At 42.4% G+C, this 15,028-nt stretch overlaps 1 protein-coding gene across 2 annotated transcripts in view; it reads left to right on the top strand.

The window, feature by feature from the left end:
• The window catches only part of DOCK4 (dedicator of cytokinesis 4), a 491,532-nt gene that overhangs the window by 350,530 nt on the left and 125,974 nt on the right, over positions 1-15,028 (top strand). The window lies entirely within an intron of this gene.

The raw sequence follows: 15,028 nt of genomic DNA, 5'->3' as shown, positions 1-15,028 counted from the left end.
ACCTGATAGGATCCTTATTTGTCTCTTTTGTTTTTAAAAGGTTTTCATCAGTTTGCATTCTGAAGCTATATGAAACTTTGCATTATTGTTTTTTACTTTACCCCGAGAGCAAGTGGTCAGTTACTTAAATTGATTTTGTTGTAATAACTGTTAGTACGTTCCATGGCCTCTTGTTTTCTTCTGGTTTTTTTTCCCCGAAGAAATACCAGAGTGACTGCTAATCTCATTTTAAAGTTTATTTTAAGAAATTTAAATCAGCCTCCCAAGTAAAAAACTTATTAAAATAAATTCCATTAAGAATTATTTTCCCTGACAGGCATATTGGCTCACACCTGTAATCCCAGCACTTTGGAAGGCCAAGGCAGGCAGATCACTTGAGGTCAGGAGTTCAAGACCAGCCTGGCCAACATGGTGAAACCCCGTCTCTACCAAAAATACAAAAAAATTACCCAAGTGTGTTGGGAGGTGCCTGTAATCCCAGCTACTCGTGAGGCTGAGGCAGAAGAATTGCTTGAACCTGGGAGGCAGAGGTTGCAGTGAGCCGAGGTGGCGCCACTGTACTCCACCCTGGGCAACAGAGCAAGACCCTGTCTCAAAAAAGAAAAAAAGAATGATTTTCCCATATGAATGTGTATGTATGTATAATTTTTTGAAATAGTTTTATATATAGTAAACAATTTTTTACATATTTTCTTGTAAAATATTTTGTATATACATTTAAGAATAGATCATAATAATGGCAAATCATTAACAAATCTTAACATTACCATTTATTTGCTTTAGATTTTTTTTTTTTTTTTTTGAGACAGAGTCTCGTTCTGTTGCCCAGGCTGGAGGGCAGTGGTGCGATCTCAGCTCACTGAAACCTCTGCCTCCCAGGTTGAAGTGTTTGTCCTGCCTCAGCCTCCTGAGTAGCTGGGATTACAGGCGTGCACCACCACACCTGGCTAATTTTTGTATTTTTAGTAGAGATGGAGTTTCACCACATTGGTCAGGCTGGTCTCGAACTCCTGACTTTGTAATCTGCCCACCTTGGCCTCCCAAAGTGCTGGGATTACAGGCGTGAGCCACCGCACCTGGCCTTGCTTTAGATTTTTTATTAAGAATTCATCACAGATATACTCAAGGTCCTCCTGTCTAGGCTCCCACTTCCTTCATAGAAATTTCCACTATCAGAGATTATGGTTCCTATTTTCTATTCCTTTATTACATAGCTTTAAAAATATATTATATGATTTTTTCTTCTTTACAAATTTTTAAATCATTTCATCTTTAAATGATAACACTACATTGTATGTCACTCTTTGGAGTGCTTTTTTTGATTAACATTATATATTGTTTGTTTGTTTTTTTGAGACAGAGTCTTGCTCAACCACCCAGGCTAGAGTGCAGTGGCAGAATCTCGGCTCACTGCAACCACCGTCTCCCAGGTTCAGATGATTCTGCCGTCTCAGCCTCCTGAGTAGCTGGGATTACAGGCACCCACCATCTTGCCTGGCTAATTTTGTATTTTAGTAGAGATGGGGTTTCACCATGTTGGCCAGGCTGCTCTTGAACTCCTGACCTCAGCTGATCCACCCACCTCAGCCTCCCAAAGTGCTAGGATTACAGGCGTGAGCCACCGCACCCAGCCTAATATTATACTTTTATATTTTTCCATGCCACTAGATATAGCTCTACTTTGTTGTTTTTTACTGTTGTACAATATTCTACTGTATGAACATACCACAGTTAATTTATTTTTTCTCCTTTTGAAGGACTTTGGAGATGTTTCTAATTATTTTTTCTGAAATAGCACTTCAAACAATGTAAAAGAAAGTTCAACCTTCCAATTTCTCCCAATGAAAACATTTCCTGGAGAAAAGATACTTCTTGTAGTGGTTTTCTGACTCTGCTGCTCAGAGCCCTAAGGGTTCTGTACAGTGACTCGGGAATCTCTCCGGGGTTGGGAACAGGGACTGTACAGGGGATGTAGGTCCCGATGGAGCACCCTACTGTAACTCAAGCACCAACCCTGCTTTCACCACACTAAGAAAAGTTCTCTCCTGTCTCAGAGGAATTGCTAATTTCTGCCATATTTCTCCCACAATGACCAGATAATTCTTTGTTAAGTTAACGTCTTACACTAAGAAAGCAAGACAGTCATCAAAATTGTTTTCAAATGTAAGGAAAATATTATGAGGGGTTTGTGTTCATTGCCTCTGAGCAATGTAATCTGTCTTTGGACCCAGTTCCTTATTGGTTCCTGATGCTCTGTAGGCAATAGAGAAATCAGGACTTGAAAGATACACAGAGAAGAAGCTGCTGCGATGCAGGATAAAGAATGTTGGGTCCCGTGGGAATTGATGAGAACATGTACTATGGTAAGGGATGGAAGGACTCATGAGACCCAAGAAATGTTGACCCTGCAGGGTCTGTGTCAGTGCCCTGGAAGAGAGGCTCAGGGCCAGTGCGGGGAAGCTGGTAATTGTGGATATGGTGGCATGGAAGAGGAAGAGAAGAAGAGGAAACCCTGTCTGCTCATGTGTGGGAAGCTCGCCATGGAGGATGATTATGGAGAAGCAAAAGTGGCTCACGATCAACAGAATCCTTATCTCACGCAGATGTTGAACAGAGAAAAGGCTTCTGTCCCTGCTGCAACAGGATGTGGCTTGGCTTGGTGTTTCCTGACTCATTGAAGAGACTGTGATGTATAGATGGGCCAGGCAGAACACATCAAGAAGGAGCCCATCTTTATGGGGAAAACTACGAAGTGTCCCTGAGAGCCTTCCAGGGCTCAGAGTATCTTCTGTTTAAATCACATGGGACTACACAATACTGCTAGGGAAACGTGGAAAGTGTTTCTAGTGACTTTGGCATTCTAAGTCAGAAACTGTGGACTTGGGGGACTGATGGGCATATTTATGTTGTCTAGTTGAAAGAGGAGATGTGGGAAGGAAAAGAAGATGTGAAATGCAAACAGCAGGCTCCACAGACAGTGTCAGAGAACAGGACGTGATATCTTGGGTTGTGGTTAACTGGAGAGTGTGATCCTGACAAGGGCCTTGGTATATCTCACAAAAATAGGCTGATTCTGTCTGACTGGAGGGGAAAGAAGAGGGACAATATAAAACTGTATAACTAAAGAACTATAATAAAAGAGTGCCCAGTGGTCCACTCAAAATAAAAGGTAGAAGGGTTAAGCCTCACACTTCTGACCTTCCATTTAAAAAATTAACACACACATACACAATTTTTACAACACCTAAGGGTTCTTTGGGGGGATGGGGAACTTGGGATTGAATGCCCTAGGTTTTATCATGTTTCCCCAGAGATAACTGTATCCAAATAACAAGGAATGGGTTAAAAAAAATTATTTTATTATAAACACAAAACAATAGCATCACCAAAATGTGGAAATAGGACTCATTTTAGATATAGTTATGGTGTAGTCATTTCTCATTGCTGCTGTGACAATAATCACAAACTTAGTGGCTTAAAACAACACAAACTTGGCGAGACACAATGGGTCACGCCTATAATCCGAGCACTCTGGGAGGCCGAGGCAGGAGGATTACCTGAGGTTGGGAGTTCGTGACCAGCCTGACCAACGTGGAGAAACCCCGTCTCTACTAAAAATACAAAATTAGCCAGGCCTGGTGGCAAGTGCCTGTAATCCCAGCTACTCGGGAGGCTGAGGCAGGAGAATCGCTTGAACCCAGGAGGCAGAGGTTGCAGTGAGCTGAGATAGTGCCATTGCACTCTAGCCTGGGCAACAAGAGCAAAATTCCATCTCAAAAATAAATAAAATAAATAAATAAATAAATAACACAAACTTCTTATCCTACTGGTCCGTAGGGTGGAAGTCCAAGATTATTCACAATGGGCCGAAATTAAGATATTACCAGCATCTCTACAAAAAATAAACAAAAAATAGTTAGGTGTGGTGGTGCATACCTGTGGTGCCAGCTACTCAGCAGGCTGAGATGGGAGGATCATTTGAGTCCAGGGGGTTGAGAATATAGTGAGCCATGATCACACCACTGCGCTCCCGCTTGGCTGGCAGATAGAGACCCTGTCTCAAAAAAAGGGGGAAGCAAAGAGTACAGTTGGCTCACATTTTAAGAAAATGAATTTCAAAACCTTTTCAGACCTTAGATGTTACAAGCCCATGGAGACAACTAGAAAGTTCTAGAAGTTGACATTTTATTAGAATCCTGTATTAGTCAGATTTCTCCAGAGAAACAGAACCAATAGGGTATGTGTGTATATACGTGGAGGAAGGAAGGAAGGGAGGGAAGGAAGGAAAGAAAGGGAAGGGAGGAGGATGGAAGGAAGGAAAGGAGTCATAAGGAAATGGTTTACGTGATTATAGAGGCTGAGAAATCTGCAGTCAGTAAGCTGGAGACCCATAACAGCTGATGATATAGTTTCAGTCTGAGACCAAAGGCCTGAGAAGCAGGAGAGACAATGGTATAAGTTACAGTTCAAGTCCAAGTCCGAATGCAAGAGAAGACCATTGTCCTAGCTTGAAGATCATCAGGAAGAGAGAGCATATTCTCCATTACTCAGCCTTTTCTTCGATTCAGGCCTTCAACAGAGTGGACAAGGCTCACCATGTGGGGAGGACAGTTTGCTAAACTCTGTCCAGCAATTCCAGTATTATTCTCCTGCAGGAACTTCCTCACAGACACACCCAGAAAAATGTTTAACCAACTATCTGGGCACCCCATGGCCCAGACAAGTTGATACGTTAAAATTAACCATCACAAATCCCAAGGAGAAAAAAGCAGAGGAGGCATGCAAAGTAACACACATGGCTGCAGAATAGTCATGGTTGAGCTTAGAGTAGAAATTAACACATAGAGAAGACAGAAAGAAGGACATATGTGAATGTCAACACCACAGAAAGGAATGGAATGTTGTCCTGGGAAGATTCGAGACAGGTTGTGTTAAGGGTCTCTGGGCAGCCACACAGCTGGACAGAGCGGGCAGGAGGACTGAATCACCCCCTTAGTCACATCCCCGGGGTCAGATTCTAGAACATCTGACCAAACCTGAAGGACACAGATAACATTTGGAATCTAAATAGATTGGTATCTGATGTCTAAATAATCTGGGATCCAGGTGGACTTATTTAAAGCATTAAAAATCAGCAACTCATTTTTCCCTTTCTCCCCCAGATTTTATTCTTCCTATTTGCTGAAGGCCATGAATAGAAAAGTCTAATAGTTTTGGAGAAGACAGTTTTGGCAATGCTGTAGATTTGATGTAAAGGGATTGTTGGAGAAGAAGGGTGCGTGGAGGGTAGCCGAGAGACATAGTTTAGGGCATGGTAGTGAGAGGTCAGGAACAGGGTCTCCCAGACTTTGCAAGGTCAAATTCTACTAGAGCTGTGGGTTTTACATTCACTTTGCATTTGTCACCACTGCTTAGTACTTGATTTGTTTAGCAGATGTCTGCAGGTAATGCTGAGCCATTTTCTTGCTAAAAAATAACTATATATGTTTCTATTCTGGAAGAATTGAACAGTTTATCAGGCAAAAACCCAGCACAGATAATAGAAGTGAGTATAAAGACCTAAAGGCACTGATCATGTACCATTGGTGAGAAGATTGCTGGTATGACTTGCTTTTGCCTACAAACTAAAAAATAAGTGTTTTAGGGTAGGTATTTTTTAAAGTAATCAAGTATTTTTTTGTTTTGTTTTTGTTTTTTTTCTTTTTGGCAGAAACTCCCCAGTCCCCATTAAGAATCTTGTGGATTTTATACAAAACTGCAATAAAAAATTAAGGGAAAGAAAGAGAAAGGTAGACTATTACTCTGTTTTTAAAATATACCTAAGAATTAATGCCCTCCCCAACACTTTAGGCCATAATATAAAGAAAGGATGTTTGATAGGTTTTTCTGTTAATCTGACAACTTCAGGAATAAAATCTTACTACAGTTGATGGGTGCCTAGTAGCTTTTATTTCTTAGAACTGTAAAGTGCAGTTTAGTGTTGGGTTTTATTGCATTGCAAGTGATTAAATTTCTTTTATTCTTAAAAATGACATTTGTTTAGAACTTTTCTGCTAGCCAGGACTTGCAAAATATAGAATCCTTATAAAGAATAAAGTTATGTAAATAAGGGCTTCTTTCTTCTCTAGAAGCAGAGTAATAATGCAGGACCACTGGAAAAAAATGTACAGACCTTAGTTTTTTTCATATGAAATTTGTGATGATGATCCAATATAAAAGTATATTTTCAAAAACTACCTGGGACCTCAAGAAAGCCTTTGACTAAAAATCATTAGTGTTCTGTTCTTTCAGTCTCTATCCCTTTATCTCACCCCACTTCTTCCCCCTTACCTGTATTCCCCTCTGGCTCCCTCTCCCAGGCTTTTCCAAAGGGAAAAGACTCAGGGGCGAATGCCTTTCCGGGTGTTCTTCACCATCAGGGAGCTCTGAAAGCACTTGCTGAAAGTGTAACAGTTTCCACTGGGTTTCAGGCTCTTTTCTTGGATTTTATGAAAGATTTGCCCACATAATGATTTTGGGTTTTCTGTTTTTGTTGTTGTTATTGTTAAAGTTTAAACAGCTATAACCATGTTTAAGTGGATGTTCTTAATGAAGAACCTAGAAAGATGTATCTTTGAAAGATAGTTTCTACGTCTGTCTCTAGACAGGGCAAAGATAAAATTAAGAGTTTTAGGTAACACCTCACCCTGCACATAGAACTTAAGATGAAAAATATGCCTCACTGAAATCATAGTTGCCCCTAGGTTTTCACTGTGGGTTTTGAAAACAAATGTAAACTCACATATTTTGGGAGTCACAAGACTCCCTTTCAACTTAGTTCTCTTACTATGTTTCTGAACTTTTCAATGCTGATTGACAGTATAGCAAGCGCATTACTGAGGAAAGGGTGACACCTGTATTATTTCATTTCTTACACGTCACTCATCCACATTTGCACAGATTTCCAGAGGGATGGGGAGCGTGTGTGTCACAGGCAGCTGCCGTGGCTTGCAAGGTAGTGGGAATCGCTGTCTCCCCGTGCTCAGAGCAAGCACCAGCAGATGGAGTCATTGTAAACTAGACTGATAATGGGCCTCCTGCACTCTTCCTGTTTAAGCTCTGTTTAAACCTGAAGACAGAAATGCCAGGCTCTATTTCAGTAGCCTGTAATATCCAGTAGAACTCATGATGGAGTTCATTCATTCAACAAATATTTATTATGGGCAAACTCCACAGTATTATCTTAGAAATATATTATGATGGAAATACTATAACAAATTGAACCGATAGAGTCCCTGCCCCATGTCTGTTTACAGTAAAGCACAAAAGTAGATGTCGAACAAGTAATTATAATATGATAAAGTACAGCAGCATTTGTGATGGGGCATGTTTCCAGGATGCCATGCAGCAGGGAAATCTGAGCAAATCTTGGGTCTCATTCCACCTGCTTAGCCTCAGTTAGTGCCATCCATGTGCTGACCCAACTCTCACGTTTGTATTTCTAGGCCAGATTTCTCCTCAGGGCTCCAAACTTGAGTATCCAGCTGTGCTCTTAACATCTCTTGTGGATATTTCACAGGCTCCTTAAACTCAGCATGACTGAAATGGAAATCTCAACTTTTTTCTCTCTGAGCTTACTCTTCCTCAGCTCAGTAGGTGGCAGCACCATCCACCTAGAAGCCTCAGAGTCATTCCTTCTCCCTTTTGCCCTTTGTCTCTGTCCATAGCCAAGACACCTCACGTGAGTCTGTAGCTTCTCCACACCCCCACTGCCTCCTCTCCTGTCCAGCCGCACTTGTTCTGAGCTGCCTCTGTCCTTTCTCTCCTTGTTTCCTGTATTTCCTTTCGCCTACCCATCTATTAGCCAAAGTTACCTTTAGAATCATACCAGATGATGTCACTTCCAGCTCCTACTCACATCCCAGTTCTGTTTTATTGCGGGGCACGCTCCAGAATTGATCTTCCATGCCCCATGATGTGGCCCCGTCCACCTGTCTCATCCCATCTCCTTGCTACTTTTCTCTGGAATCCACTTTCTTCAGCTCCTGCCTAACAGAGTTAATTCCCACTTATCCTTCATGGTTTAGTCTCTTATTCTCTCAAGAAATCTTGCTGCCCCACCCACTCAATTATCACTTTTATAGTACACTGTGTTTTGCTTCTTGAATCACCTAGCACAGTTGTAATGAAATAGAGAATTGGGTATTTCATTGATTGATGTCTGTTTCCCTCCTCCACCCCAGAAGGGAAAACCCCAGAGGCCAGGGACTTTATTTGCCTTGATCACAATGATATCTCCAGCTTCTCTAATAGTGCCTGGTGCAAAGTAGGTGCTTAATAGATGTTTCATAAACACTAGGTACTGACTGAGTCGTGGGTTAGGGATCAGGATACAGTAGCAAAAGCTACTAAATAGCTGGGCGCGGTAGCTCACGCCTGTAATCCCAGCACTTTGGGAGGCCGAGGCAGGTGAATCACCTGAGGTCAGGAGTTTGAGACCAGCCTGGCCAACATGGTGAAACCCTGTCTCTACTAATGTAGCAGGACAAGCTGCAGACAAAACCCTTCAGACACCAAGTTAAAGAAGGAAGGGCTTTATTCGGCCGGGAGCATCAGCAGGACTCGCATCTCAAAAACCAAGCTCCCAGAGTGAGCAATTCCTGTCACTCTTAAGGGCTTACAACTCTAAGGGGGTCCGCGTGAGAGGGTCGTGATCGATTGAGCAAGCAGGTGGTACGTGACTGGGGTCTGCATGCACCGGTAATTAGAACGGAACAGAACAGGACAGGGATTTTCACCGTGCTTTACCATACAGTGTCTGTTAATCTATAGATAACATAACTGATTAGGTCAGGAGTCAATCTTTAACTACCAGGCCCAGGGTATGGCGCAGGCTGTCTGCCTGTGGATTTCATTTCTGCCTTTTAGTTTTTATTTCTTCTTTCTTTGGAGGCAGAAATTGGGCATAAGACAATATGAGGGGTGGTCTCCTCCCTTACTAAAAATACAAAAATTAGCCAGGCATGGTGGACCGCACCTGTAGCCCCAGCCAGTCCAGAGGCTGAGGCAGGAGAATCACTTGAACCTGAGAGGCGGAGGTTGCAGTGAGCGGAGATCATGCCACTGCACTCCAGCCTGGGCGACAGAGCAAGACTCCATCTAAAACAAAACAAACAAACAAACAAAACACTGCTGAATAAATGATGTGTATTTAAAAAAATCTTATTGGAAAAGCAACTTTTGAGCTAAGGATGAGCATGAATATGACAATAAAACAGTGTGTGGCAGGGCGGCTATGTAAGGAGTCCCAGGCCAGGAGGTGGCACAACTACCAAAAGTAAGATGTACACAGTACATGTGTCTTGCTTTAGGAAAGATGCCTGAGGCGGAGGCATTTAGGGTGCAATTAAAGCCAGTGGGTGGGATCTGGGAGCTTAATACAGGGATCATCCGTAGCCTTCCACTGTTGCTTTCCTCTGTGATCCTGACATTGTCTTCATGAGAACGTAGCCCACTGAATCTGCAGTCCTTTCCTCTCTGAGTTCTTGTTGTCTGTATTCCAGTATCTGAAAGGCTTGTTTGCAGGTTTTGTGACTGGCTGTGACTTTGGCAGTTCAATTCCTGGTGGCTTTGATCACAGAGGCCCATCCCAGCTCTGATGTCAGGCTTTCTGTAGTCAGCAGTTCTGCTACATGCAAAGCTGTGCTGCTGCGTGTCCTTCTGCCTCCCTTGTTTACAATCTCCCCCTACTGAGGCCGCCCCACAGCAGTGCCCATGTCCAGCCCGTGCTAGAGCCCAGTTTGTGGAATGTCATGGCCAACCATCGTGTGTTGCCATGGGACTCAAAGACCTCGCTCTCTTGGTGACCGATGCTGACTTCAAGGATCCGTCTAAAGCTTATTGATAGAGACCAAAGTATGACTCCTCAAAATTAACCTAAAGGAGGAAATCTACCCCCATTTCTTAGCTTCCCTTGCTCCTTCCTAGTCCCGTGTCCATTGGGGATTACTGATGGGAGCTGGCTGTATATCCACTCAAGTGTATAGCAAAAAAGTAAATGAGAGTCACTCCTTATACACTCAAGGAGACATAAAACACCGTGAGCTTTATCTGAGATGTGGAATATGAGTGTATCAGCCCTTTCAAGGAGAGAATCTGCACGGCAGATTCTATTGTTAAATGCATGGAAAGTTAGTGAATGTTCAACTTGGGTTTGCTTTATGAGGAGTCTTATTTAATGGGCCTGGTTGTTTTCTTTTAAAGGTAAGAATTAGCATATCAACCAGTCAGCTTGTTTGGCATTTACCCACCCATTCTATCAATTGCACTGGCTGCCATTGCCCAGGTAATGGAGAAAAAGCGAATCTGCAAGCTAGGTTGTTATGTATTTCTTTTTATACATGCCACACACGAATTATTTGTCTACCTTCCTTTTTTGCAGTTGACATTTTCTTAACAGTTGGCTGCAAATTGAATTTCTAGAAATCACATCCCCCTAGCTGAAGGAACATATCAGATAAGCTTTATCTTCCTTTCTAATTAAACATTACTGGGCAGTGACTCCTGGCACTTAAATTCTCAGGGTTTTTTGTTTTTTTGTTTTTTGTTTTTTGTTTTCCTGGTTCTTTTTGTCAAGTAATTGATATTTGTAAATAAGTATTTAAGTTCCTTGGTGAGGCTTACTGTTTAAAGAAGGTCTTGCAATGAATTATTTTACAAGTTTGGATTTGCATATTCTGTATATATTTGTTTTCTTCATGTATAGAATGCCTGTGCCTTATGTTGTCTGTTTTGATGCTAAACCTGAGGCCAGACCTCAGGTAACCCAGTGGCAGGCACCAAAGAAATAGGAGACTCTGGTTGAGTGTGGTGGCTCACGCCTGTGATCCTAGCACTTTGGGAGGCTGAGACGGGTGAATTGCCTGAGCTCGGGAGTTCAAGACCGGCCTGGGGAACATGGTGAAACCCCGTCTCTACTAAAAATACAAAAAATTAGCCGGGCATGGCGGTGTGTGCCTGTAATCCCAGCTACTCAGGAGGCGGAAACAGGAGAATCACTGAAACCCAGGAGGCAGAAGTTGCAGTGAGCCGAGATTGTGCCATTGCACTCCAGCCTGGGCGACAGAGCGAGACTCTGTCTCAAAAAAAAAAAAAAAAAAGAAGGAGAAAGGCACTTTCCCAGTTATGGATGCTTTATTTGCACTCCTTATGATTTTTAGTAGCATACAGAATCACTTTTATCTATAGATAGAGGAAAAAAATTGAAAGAGGAAGAAAGGAGAATAACACTTACATAGCACTCATTGCATTCCAAGCACTGCTAGCTACTATGATCCGTAAAACAATCCCAGGAGGAGTTACCATTGCTGTCCTCGTTTTACAGATGAAAAGACTGAGGCTAGTCTTTCACAGAACTGGAATTCTAATCTAAGCAGTCTGATTCTTGGGTCCTCAAGTAGAAAGAAGGCAACAAATAGGGATCTTGAACAGGGTCAGTGGTGCAAGTCAAGTAGAATTTTTAATTTTGATCAAATGTAACTTATCACTTATCTTTGATAGTTTGAGGTTTTTGTACCTGTTTAAGAAATCTATGTCTAACTCAGGGTCACTAGGATTTTCTCCTATGTTTTCTTTCAGAACTTTTTTTTTTTTTATTTTGAAACGGAGTCTCACTCTGTCTCCCAGGCTACAGTGCATTGGTGCAATCTTGGCTCACTGCAACCTCTACCTCCCGAGTTCAAGCGATTCTCCTGCCTCAGCCTCCCTAGTAGCTGGGACTACAGGTGCGCGCCGCCCCGCCCAGCTAATTTTTTGTATTTTTAGTAGAGACGGGGTATCATCATGTTAGCCAGGATGGTCTCAATCTCCTGACCTCGTGATCTACCCACCTCAGCCTCCCAAAGTGCTGGGATTATAGGCGTGAGCCACCGTGTCCGGCTCTTTCAGAACTTTTATACTTTTAACCTTTGCATTTAGGTCTATAATCTATCCCAAGTTAAATTTTGTATTTGGGGTAAGGTAAGGATAGAGGGTTTTTTTCAATTTTTTTAACATATGTGTATCCAATTGTTTTAGCACCATTTGTTGAAAAAACTTGTTTCTCCATTGAATTACCTCAGCATCTGTTAAAGAAAAAAAATTTAATGACATTTGCTGAGGATGGTAAGTGTTATGCACGTCCCTGTGAAGAGACCACCAAACAGGCTTTGTGTGAGCAATAAAGCTTTTTAATCACCTGGGTGCAGGTGGACTGAGTCCGAAAAAGGAGTCAGCAAAGGGAGATGGGGTGGGGCAGTTTTATGGAATTTGGGTAGGTGATGGAAAATTACAGTTACAGGGGGTTGTTCTCTTGCGAGCAGGGGCGGGGGTCACAGGGTGCTCGCTAGGAAGCTCCTGAGATTCATTGTCCAGAAGAAGGAATGTCACAAGGTCAATTGATCAGTTAGGGTGGGGCAGGAACAAATCATAAAGGTGGACTGTCATCAGTTAAGGCAGGAACTGACTATTTTCTCTTCTTTTGTGGTTCTTCAGTTGCTTCAGGCCATCTGTATGCATATGTGCAGGTCACAGGGGGTATGATGGCTTAGCTTGAGCTCAGAGGACAGTAAGGCAGGCTTTTTTCAAGGTGAGGGTCATAGTGATAGCTGTGGGGATGGCTACAAAGGGATTTTGCAACAGGAAGAGAGATTGGGCTAAATTTCTAATATAGCGTGGGTAAGTGGGACTTTATAGCCAAGGAACAGAGTTGGGGTGTATACACAGGAAATTATTAAGAGGAAGTATTAAAGATAAGGTGGGAGGTGGGAGCAGGGAGTGTGCAGATTCTGGTTAAACTGACCTAACAGGATTCTTGCTGAGGACAGGGCAAGGTGATCAGATATCACCTGAGGATGGTGGAGGATGAGGAACCCAATCACATATCAAGGGTGTTATCAACTTTATATTAATATATTGTTGGAATTGATTTGCTAAAGTTTTGAAAAGGGTTTTTGTATCTGTAGTTACAGATATTGGGTGGCAGTTGACTTGCAGACAAGACAAGGCTGAAATGTGGGCATGGTGTGTGTGGAGTTAGGGTAGAGCCAAGGAGCAAACTAATTTATTCCACAGAACCTCAGAAGACTCAGGTAGGCTTTAGAAAGGATCAGGAATTGAAAATATCGGGTAGCTCTGAAGATGAAATTGATTAATTTTCATATGCATTGCACCCTTCATCTTCAGAGAAACTGATCAGCCCAAGAGAAACTATCTCAGATACTGAACTCTGGGGACCCCTGCCCCAGCAGAACACCTATCTTCCCCATCCAACAGTGATGCCTCATTAGTTCACAAGCTTTCCTAGGCATACAGAGATTTTGTGATTTCAAGTTAGCATTTTAGTACCTTACTTGTAAAGATGAATGGACAAAGAAGGATCATCAGATATTGGAGAAAAGCCCCTAATGTGAAAAGCAGAAGTCAAAATAAATAAAGAAAAAAGTAATCCCAACGCTTTGGGAGGCTGAAGCGGGTGGAGCATCTGAGGTCAGGAGTTCAGGACCAGCCTGGCCAACATGGTGAAACCCTGTCTCTACTAAAAATACAAAAACTAGCTGGGCGTGATGGCACGTGCATGTAGTCCCAGCTACTGGGGAGGTTGAGGCAAGAGAAACACTTGAACCCAGGAGGCAGAGGTTGCAGTGAACCGAGATTGCGCCACAGCACTCCAGCCTGGGCAACAGAGTGAGACTCCGTCTCAAAAAAAAAAAAAAGGAAAAAGAAAAAAAAGAGTAACTAGGAAGAAAAAGATAGTTTAGGGAGCAAAACTGTTACCAGAAGAAGGGTCTTGAGTGTGAGATGTCCAGGTTCTTGGCATTCTAAACAAAGAATTGGGCAAAACACGCAAAGTAACAAAGGAATGAAACACAGGAACCAAGCAGCAAAAACGGGAATTTATTAAAGCGAGAAATACTCCACAGAATGAGAGGCAGCCCGAGCAAGCAGCTCTAGGGCCCAGTTAGAAAGTTTTCTGGGTTTGAAGTACTTCTTTTGAGGTCCCTTATCTGGATGAAGGATTTGGTCTATGGCTAATTAAAGGCTGAAGTGAATTGGCACCCTATGCAGATGAAGGGATGGTGTCTGCTTGGCCTGTGGTCAATCCAGGGCACTTTCCCTTTCCATCTGAGAGGTGGTGAAGGGGAGAGTTGCAGGGAGAGGAAACTTTGATACTTGTTACCCAGACGTGGGGAGTGGGGGGGGTTTTTCCTTTTGATTCAGCTTTTGGAAGTTTGCATTAATAGGCCTTAAGGTCCCTGCCCCCAAACTCAGGTGTTTTCTCTTTTTATCCAGCTTTGGGAAGTCAGCATAAATTGGCCTTAGATTCCCTGCCCCAGACCTTAGTGTTTTTCCTCAGTTCAGCTTTAGGAAGTCAGAACAAATTGACCTTAGATTCCCTGCTTCCAGGCCCTGTTTTCCTGCCTCAAAACAAATTTTGACAAATCTCGGATTTCCTCAGGGAGAGAAGAGAATGCATCTATGAAACAAGAATGGGAAGCTCTGAAAAGAGAACATTCAGAGAAATAAACAGGAATGGCTGCATAATGAAAATACAAGACCTGGTGCTCAAAAGTTAAGAATTTCAAGGTGGCAGTAGCATCGCTTACACCAGGCACAGGGTCCTTCTGAGCACAGGGACCTGTGTGACTTCTCAGGTTACACAGCCATGACACTGGTCCTGGGAGGGAGAAAGCTCTTAGAAATAAAATAGCTGATAGCATAAATAATAAAATGGAATACATGATTTGGAAGATAAGGTATGGAAATTACCAGGAAGTTGAACAAAAAGAGGGGGAACATCCTAGAAAAGCAGAAGATAGCTCAAGAGATTCAGTGTAAATGTAGTTGAATTTACAGGCAAAGGATAGAAGAAAATAATCCTAGAAATAATTCAAGGCAAATTCCCAGAACTGAAGAACACAAATTTATAGATTGAAAGGGTCAAGGCAAGTTACATAATCATGAAATTTTGAATTACCAGGGATAATTTCCCAAAAGCTTTCAAAGAGAGAAA

Source organism: Mandrillus leucophaeus, unplaced genomic scaffold (genome assembly GCF_000951045.1).
Source record: "Mandrillus leucophaeus isolate KB7577 unplaced genomic scaffold, Mleu.le_1.0 Scaffold588, whole genome shotgun sequence".
NCBI classification, from domain to species: domain Eukaryota; kingdom Metazoa; phylum Chordata; class Mammalia; order Primates; family Cercopithecidae; genus Mandrillus; species Mandrillus leucophaeus.
The sequence above is the reverse complement of the archived record's forward strand: the minus strand, read 5'-3'. Positions and strand labels throughout refer to the sequence as shown.